General features: G+C 51.3%; 1 long non-coding RNA gene across 1 annotated transcript; it reads right to left on the bottom strand.

The window, feature by feature from the left end:
* Positions 1-1,473: 1,473 nt before the first annotated feature.
* On the bottom strand, positions 1,474-6,235 carry LOC140411601 (uncharacterized). The gene is made up of 2 exons (XR_011940893.1): positions 5,916-6,235; positions 1,474-1,672 (listed from the first exon to the last, which is right to left on the bottom strand). It is a non-coding gene; the product is annotated as an uncharacterized lncRNA (long non-coding RNA).
* Between the last annotated feature and the right edge of the window lie 223 nt (positions 6,236-6,458).

Raw genomic sequence — 6,458 nt, 5'->3', positions numbered from 1 at the left:
ATCGGGTGCTCCCTCAGTGTTGTAATTGGGTATCGTGTGCTCAGTCAGTGTTGTAATTGGTTATCGGGTGCTCCCTCAGTGTTGTAATTGGTTATCGGGTGCTCCCTCAGTGTTGTAATTGGGTATCGTGTGCTCAGTCAGTGTTGTAATTGGATATCGGGTGCTCCGTCAGTGTTGTAATTGGGTATCGGGTGCTCCCTCAGTGTTGTAATTGGCAATCGGGTGCTCCGTCAGTGTTGTAATTGGGTATCGGGTGCTCCGTCAGTGTTGTAATTGGTTATCGGGTGCTCCGTCAGTGTAATTGGGTATCGGGTGCTCCGTCAGTGTAATTGTTTATCGGGTGCTCCGTCAGTGTAATTGGTTATCGGGTGCTCCGTCAGTGTTGTAATTGGGTATCGGGTGCTCCCTCAGTGTTGTAATTGGCATTCGGGTGCTCCGTCAGTGTTGTAATTGGGTATCGGGTGCTCCCTCAGTGTTGTAATTGGGTATCGGGTGCTCCGTCAGTTTGTAATTGGGTATCGGGTGCTCTCTCAGTGTTGTAATTGGCTTTCGGGTGCTCGCTCAGTGTTGTAATTGGGTATCGGGTGCTCCGTCAGTGTTGTAATTGGGCATCGGGTGCTCCCCGATAGACGGACAGAGTGGGAGAGAGACTAAACACCAGTCCTGGAGTGAGCAAAGTCAGATATTTATCAGGATTAGTTGGAGGCGGAGGAACTGAAGGGCAAGTGGGAGGAGGAGTTAGGTGGAGAGTTAGAGGCGGGTCTGCGGGCGGACACCCTAAGCAGGGTTAATTCCTCATCATGTGCCAGGCTCAGCCTAATCCAGTTTAAAGTGGTACACCGGGCACACATGATGGCAGCGAAGATGAGCAAGTTTTTTGGGGTAGTAGATAGATGTGCGAGGTGTGCGGGAAGCCCAGCAAACCACGTCCACATGTTTTGGGCATGTCCGAAGCTCAGAGGGTTTTGCTGAAGCAATGTCCAGGGTGCTAGACACGCGGGTGGTGACGAGTCCGGAGGCAGCGATCTTTGGAGTGTCAGAAGATCCGGGAGTTCAGGGAGGGAAAGAGGCCGACGTTCTGGCCTTTGCCTCCCTGGTAGGCCGTAGATGGATCCTTTTAATGTGGAGGGACTCGGAGCCCCGAGTGTGGAGACTTGGCTCAGTGACATGGCTGGGTTTCTCAAGCTGAAGAAAATAAAGTTTGCTTTGAGGGGGTCAATGCTGGGGTTCTCTCGGAGGAGGCAGCCGTTCGTCGAGTTTCTCGGGGAAAATTAATGTCAGCAGAAGCAGCATTGTGAAGAGGGGGAGGAGAGGTGCAATATGGTTAAGGGATGTACAGAAGGGGTTGGGTGGGAAGTGTCTAGTTTACCATGTTGATGGTTATGTTATAATTGCTTTTGTTATTGTTACAAAAATGTTGCAAGTACTTCAATAAAATTTTTTTAAAAACAACTAAATTGTCGCATCGTCTGGCCGTGTTTATAAAATGGGTTTTATTAAACAGATTGGGGGCAGTCCCAGAATGTTGCTGTGCCTTTATTATTTCAATAACGCTTTGCTTTAATCAATTTCCAGCTTTCTCTTTCTCTCCCCGAGGAGAGTTGATTTTGAAGCTTGGACGACGCAAAGAGAATCTTTCCTCGGCGAGCAATCCTCAGTCAGGAGTTCGAACCTGAGAGAAACAGAATAAATGTCAATGTGTCTTTGTCCGTCATTATTGGGGTTTCATTATTCTGATCGGCACTCGAGGGGGGAGAGACAGGAGCCTCAGTGTCTCTGGGGGTGAGGGGGGGGGGGGGAAAAGAGGGAAGAGGCAGGAGTCAGTGTCTCTGGGGGGAGTGGGAGACCGGTGACATTTTCACACCGAGGGTTGGGTGAGTTATTCCAGTGAACAAGATGGCGTGTGGGAGCAGGAGGGAACGCAGCCTCAGGAGGGGATTAAGGAGGTGGAGAGTGGGAGCGGGAGGGAACGCAGCCTCAGGTGATTCAGGAGGTGGAGTGTGGGAGCAGGAGGGAACGCAGCCTCAGGAGGGGATTAAGGAGGTGGAGTGTGGGAGCAGGAGGGAACGCAGCCTCAGGAGGGGATTAAGGAAGTGGAGTGTGGGAGCAGGAGGGAACGCAGCCTCAGGAGGGGATTAAGGAGGTGGAGTGTGGGAGCAGGAGGGAACGCAGCCTCAGGAGGGGATTAAGGAGGTGGAGAGTGGGAGCAGGAGGGAACGCAGGAGGGGTCTGGTGTGTTTAATAAATTAAATAGTGGATTTGCACCTTCATTTCATTTGAACTCTCCCCGTGTGGCTCAGGGTTTTGTAAGGGGGGACGAAACCCCCCCAGCTCTGTATCCACATTGGCAACAAAATGTGTAAACAACCAACCTGACCTGAGGATTGTTTTTTTCCCAGGGGGGATATTTTGGGGGGAAGAAAGTGGGGGGGGGGGGGGAGGATTATACTTGGGGGAAAAATATTTGGGAAAAATATTTGGAGGGGGGGTGGATAATTTCAGGGGGGCCAATCATTCGGGGGGGGGGGCAATCATTCGGGCGGGGGGGCAATCATTCGGGCGGGGGGGCAATCATTCGGGCGGGGGGGCAATCATTCGGGCGGGGGGGCAATCATTCGGGCGGGGGGGCAATCATTCGGGCGGGGGGGCAATCATTCGGGCGGGGGGGCAATCATTCGGGCGGGGGGGCAATCATTCGGGCGGGGGGGCAATCATTCGGGCGGGGGGGCAATCATTCGGGCGGGGGGGCAATCATTCGGGCGGGGGGGCAATCATTCGGGGGGGGGGGGCAATCATTCGGGGGGGGGGGGCAATCATTCGGGGGGGGCAATCATTCGGGGGGGGCAATCATTTGGGGGGGGGCAATCATTCGGGGGGGGCAATCATTCGGGGGGGGGCAATCATTCGGGGGGGGGCAATCATTCGGGGGGGGGCAATCATTTGGGGGGGGGCAATCATTCGGGGGGGGGCAATCATTCGGGGGGGGGCAATCATTCGGGGGGGCAATCATTCGGGGGGGGGTGGAGGGGCAAAAATTGGGGGGGAGGGGGAGGGAAATTGGGGCGGCAATAACTTTGGGGTGAAAATTTGCAGGGGGGGCGGGGGGCAGAACCCAGCCGGGGGTGGGGGGGGGAGGGGGGGTGCAAGAACAAAAAGGAAAGGATGGAGGCAAGACAGAGAGAAAGAGGGAGACAAGACAGAGAGAAAGAGGGAGACAAGACAGAGAGAAAGAGGGAGACAAGACAGAGAGAAAGAGGGAGACAAGACAGAGAGAAAGAGGGAGACAAGACAGAGAGAAAGAGGGAGACAAGACAGAGAGAAAGAGGGAGACAAGACAGAGAGAAAGAGGGAGACAAGACAGAGAGAAAGAGGGAGACAAGACAGAGAGAAAGAGGGAGACAAGACAGAGAGAAAGAGGGAGACAAGACAGAGAGAAAGAGGGAGACAAGACAGAGAGAAAGAGGGAGACAAGACAGAGAGAAAGAGGGAGACAAGACAGAGAGAAAGAGGGAGACAAGACAGAGAGAAAGAGGGAGACAAGACAGAGAGAAAGAGGCAGACAAGACAGAGAGAAAGAGGGAGACAAGACAGAGAGAAAGAGGCAGACAAGACAGAGAGAAAGAGGCAGACAAGACAGAGAGAAAGAGGCAGACAAGACAGAGAGAAAGAGGCAGACAAGACAGAGAGAAAGGGGGAGACAAGACAGAGAGAAAGAGGGAGACAAGACAGAGAGAAAGAGGGAGACAAGACAGAGAGAAAGAGGGAGACAAGACAGAGAGAAAGAGGGAGACAAGACAGAGAGAAAGAGGGAGACAAGACAGAGAGAAAGAGGGAGACAAGACAGAGAGAAAGAGGGAGACAAGACAGAGAGAAAGAGGGAGACAAGACAGAGAGAAAGAGGGAGACAAGACAGAGAGAAAGAGGGAGACAAGACAGAGAGAAAGAGGGAGACAAGACAGAGAGAAAGAGGGAGACAAGACAGAGAGAAAGAGGGAGACAAGACAGAGAGAAAGAGGGAGACAAGACAGAGAGAAAGAGGGAGACAAGACAGAGAGAAAGAGGGAGACAAGACAGAGAGAAAGAGGGAGACAAGACAGAGAGAAAGAGGGAGACAAGACAGAGAGAAAGAGGGAGACAAGACAGAGAAAGAGGGAGACAAGACAGAGAAAGAGGGAGACAAGACAGAGAAAGAGGGAGACAAGACAGAGAAAGGGAGACAAGACAGAGAAAGGGAGACAAGACAGAGAAAGAGGGAGACAAGACAGAGAAAGGGAGACAAGACAGAGAAAGAGGGAGACAAGACAGAGAAAGGGAGACAAGACAGAGAAAGGGAGACAAGACAGAGAAAGAGGGAGACAAGACAGAGAAAGAGGGAGACAAGACAGAGAAAGAGGGAGACAAGACAGAGAAAGAGGGAGACAAGACAGAGAAAGGGAGACAAGACAGAGAAAGGGAGACAAGACAGAGAAAGAGGGAGACAAGACAGAGAAAGGGAGACAAGACAGAGAAAGAGGGAGACAAGACAGAGAAAGAGGGAGACAAGACAGAGAAAGAGGGAGACAAGACAGAGAAAGGGAGAGGCAGAGAAAGGGAGAGGCAGAGAAAGGGAGAGGCAGAGAAAGGGAGAGGCAGAGAAAGGGAGAGGCAGAGAGGGAGAGACAGAGAGAGAGAGAGAGACAGAGAGAGAGAGAGAGGCAGAGAGAGAGAGAGAGGCAGAGAGAGAGAGAGGCAGAGAGAGAGAGAGGCAGAGAGAGAGAGAGAGGCAGAGAGAGAGAGAGAGGCAGAGAGAGAGAGAGGCAGAGAGAGAGAGAGGCAGAGAGAGAGAGAGGCAGAGAGAGAGAGAGGCAGAGAGAGAGAGAGGCAGAGACAGACAGAGACAGAGACAGACAGAGACAGAGACAGAGACAGACAGAGACAGAGACAGAGAGAGAGACAGAGAGAGAGAGAGAGAGAGAGACACAGAGAGAGAGACAGAGAGAGAGACAGAGAAAGAAGGTCGGAGAAAGACAGAAAGAAAGAAGGACAGAGAGAGGCAGAGAAAGACAGAAAGAGAGAGAGAGAGAGAGAAAGACAGAGCGAGAACGAAGGACAGAGAGAAAGACTGAGAGAAAGGACAGAGAGACAGAGGGAAAGGCAGAGAAAGACAGAAAGAGAGTGAAAGAGAGAGAAAGAAGGACAGAGAGAGAGACAGAGAGAGAGAGAGAGACAGAGAGAGAAAGACAGAAAGAGACAGAGAGAGAAAGACAGAAAGAGACAGAGAGAAAGACAGAGAGAGAACGAAGGACAGAGAGAGAACGAAGGACAGAGAGAAAGACAGAGAGAGAACGAAGGACAGAGAGAGAACGAAGGACAGAGAGAAAGACAGAGAGAGAACGAAGGACAGAGGGAAAGACAGAGAAAGGACAGAGAGACAGAGGGAAAGGCAGAGAAAGACAGAGAAAGGACAGAGAAAGACAGAGACAGAAAGAGAGACAGAAAGAGAGAGAGAAAGAAGGACAGAGAGAAAGACAGAGAGAGAAAGACGGACAGAGAGAGAAAGACGGACAGAGAGAGAAAGACGGACAGAGAGAGAAAGACGGACAGAGAGAGAAAGACGGACAGAGAGAAAGACGGACAGAGAGAAAGAAGGACAGAGAGAAAGAAGGACAGAGAGAAAGAAGGACAGAGAGACAGAGAAAGACAGAGATAGAGAGAGACAGAGAGAAAGATAGATGGTGAGAAAGTCAACATGGAGAAAAGCTAGATCGTACATCGTTATGGAATGAAAGACAGAGATTGAGATAGGGAAAAGACAGGGAGAGAGAGATTGGGTGGAATGCAGTAAGAGAGAGAGAGAGAGTGGATTGAAAAGAGACAGAGTCAGTAGCAGAATGAGGCAGGAATCAAAGAGACAGAAATTGGAGTTTCATACTCACCTTTCCACATGATCTCCATGGCTTGATTCACCCTCAGCTCAGCCTCGGTGGTGGGGAGAGAGATCCCAGGTCAGAATTGTACTGTGGGGTGCAAAATATCAGAGCTGCGACTCCATGCTCTCACACACACAGAGCTCAGACACATACTTACGAGGTCCACATGGTAAAGAGAGAGAAAATGGATTCCTACTCTTTAAATACCCCCAATGAGTCACAAAAAAAATCCCCACCTCCCCACTAATGATACCCAACCAGCTCACGGTTATCCTCACCTGAACACACCTCCTCCAGGTCTGGGCCAGACCAAGAGAAACCTCAGAGATTGGGGGGGGTGGCCTGGCGACCCCTGCTCGATGGATTATCCCAGGGCTGTGTCTCTCTCTCTCTCTTGCCCCAGTCCACACCTCAGCTACAATGCAGATCCCAATGAACACCATCTACAACTGGCCATTGCAGCTTGATCATCTCCGACTACAGAAGGTAGAGCCACTCCTGATTTGCTGCTTTATGTTAAGTTTCCACAGACATACATTTCGTCCAAAC

Source organism: Scyliorhinus torazame, chromosome 4 (genome assembly GCF_047496885.1).
Source record: "Scyliorhinus torazame isolate Kashiwa2021f chromosome 4, sScyTor2.1, whole genome shotgun sequence".
In the NCBI taxonomy this organism is placed as follows: domain Eukaryota; kingdom Metazoa; phylum Chordata; class Chondrichthyes; order Carcharhiniformes; family Scyliorhinidae; genus Scyliorhinus; species Scyliorhinus torazame.
Note: the sequence above shows the minus strand (reverse complement) of the source record. Positions and strands in the feature narration are given on the sequence as shown.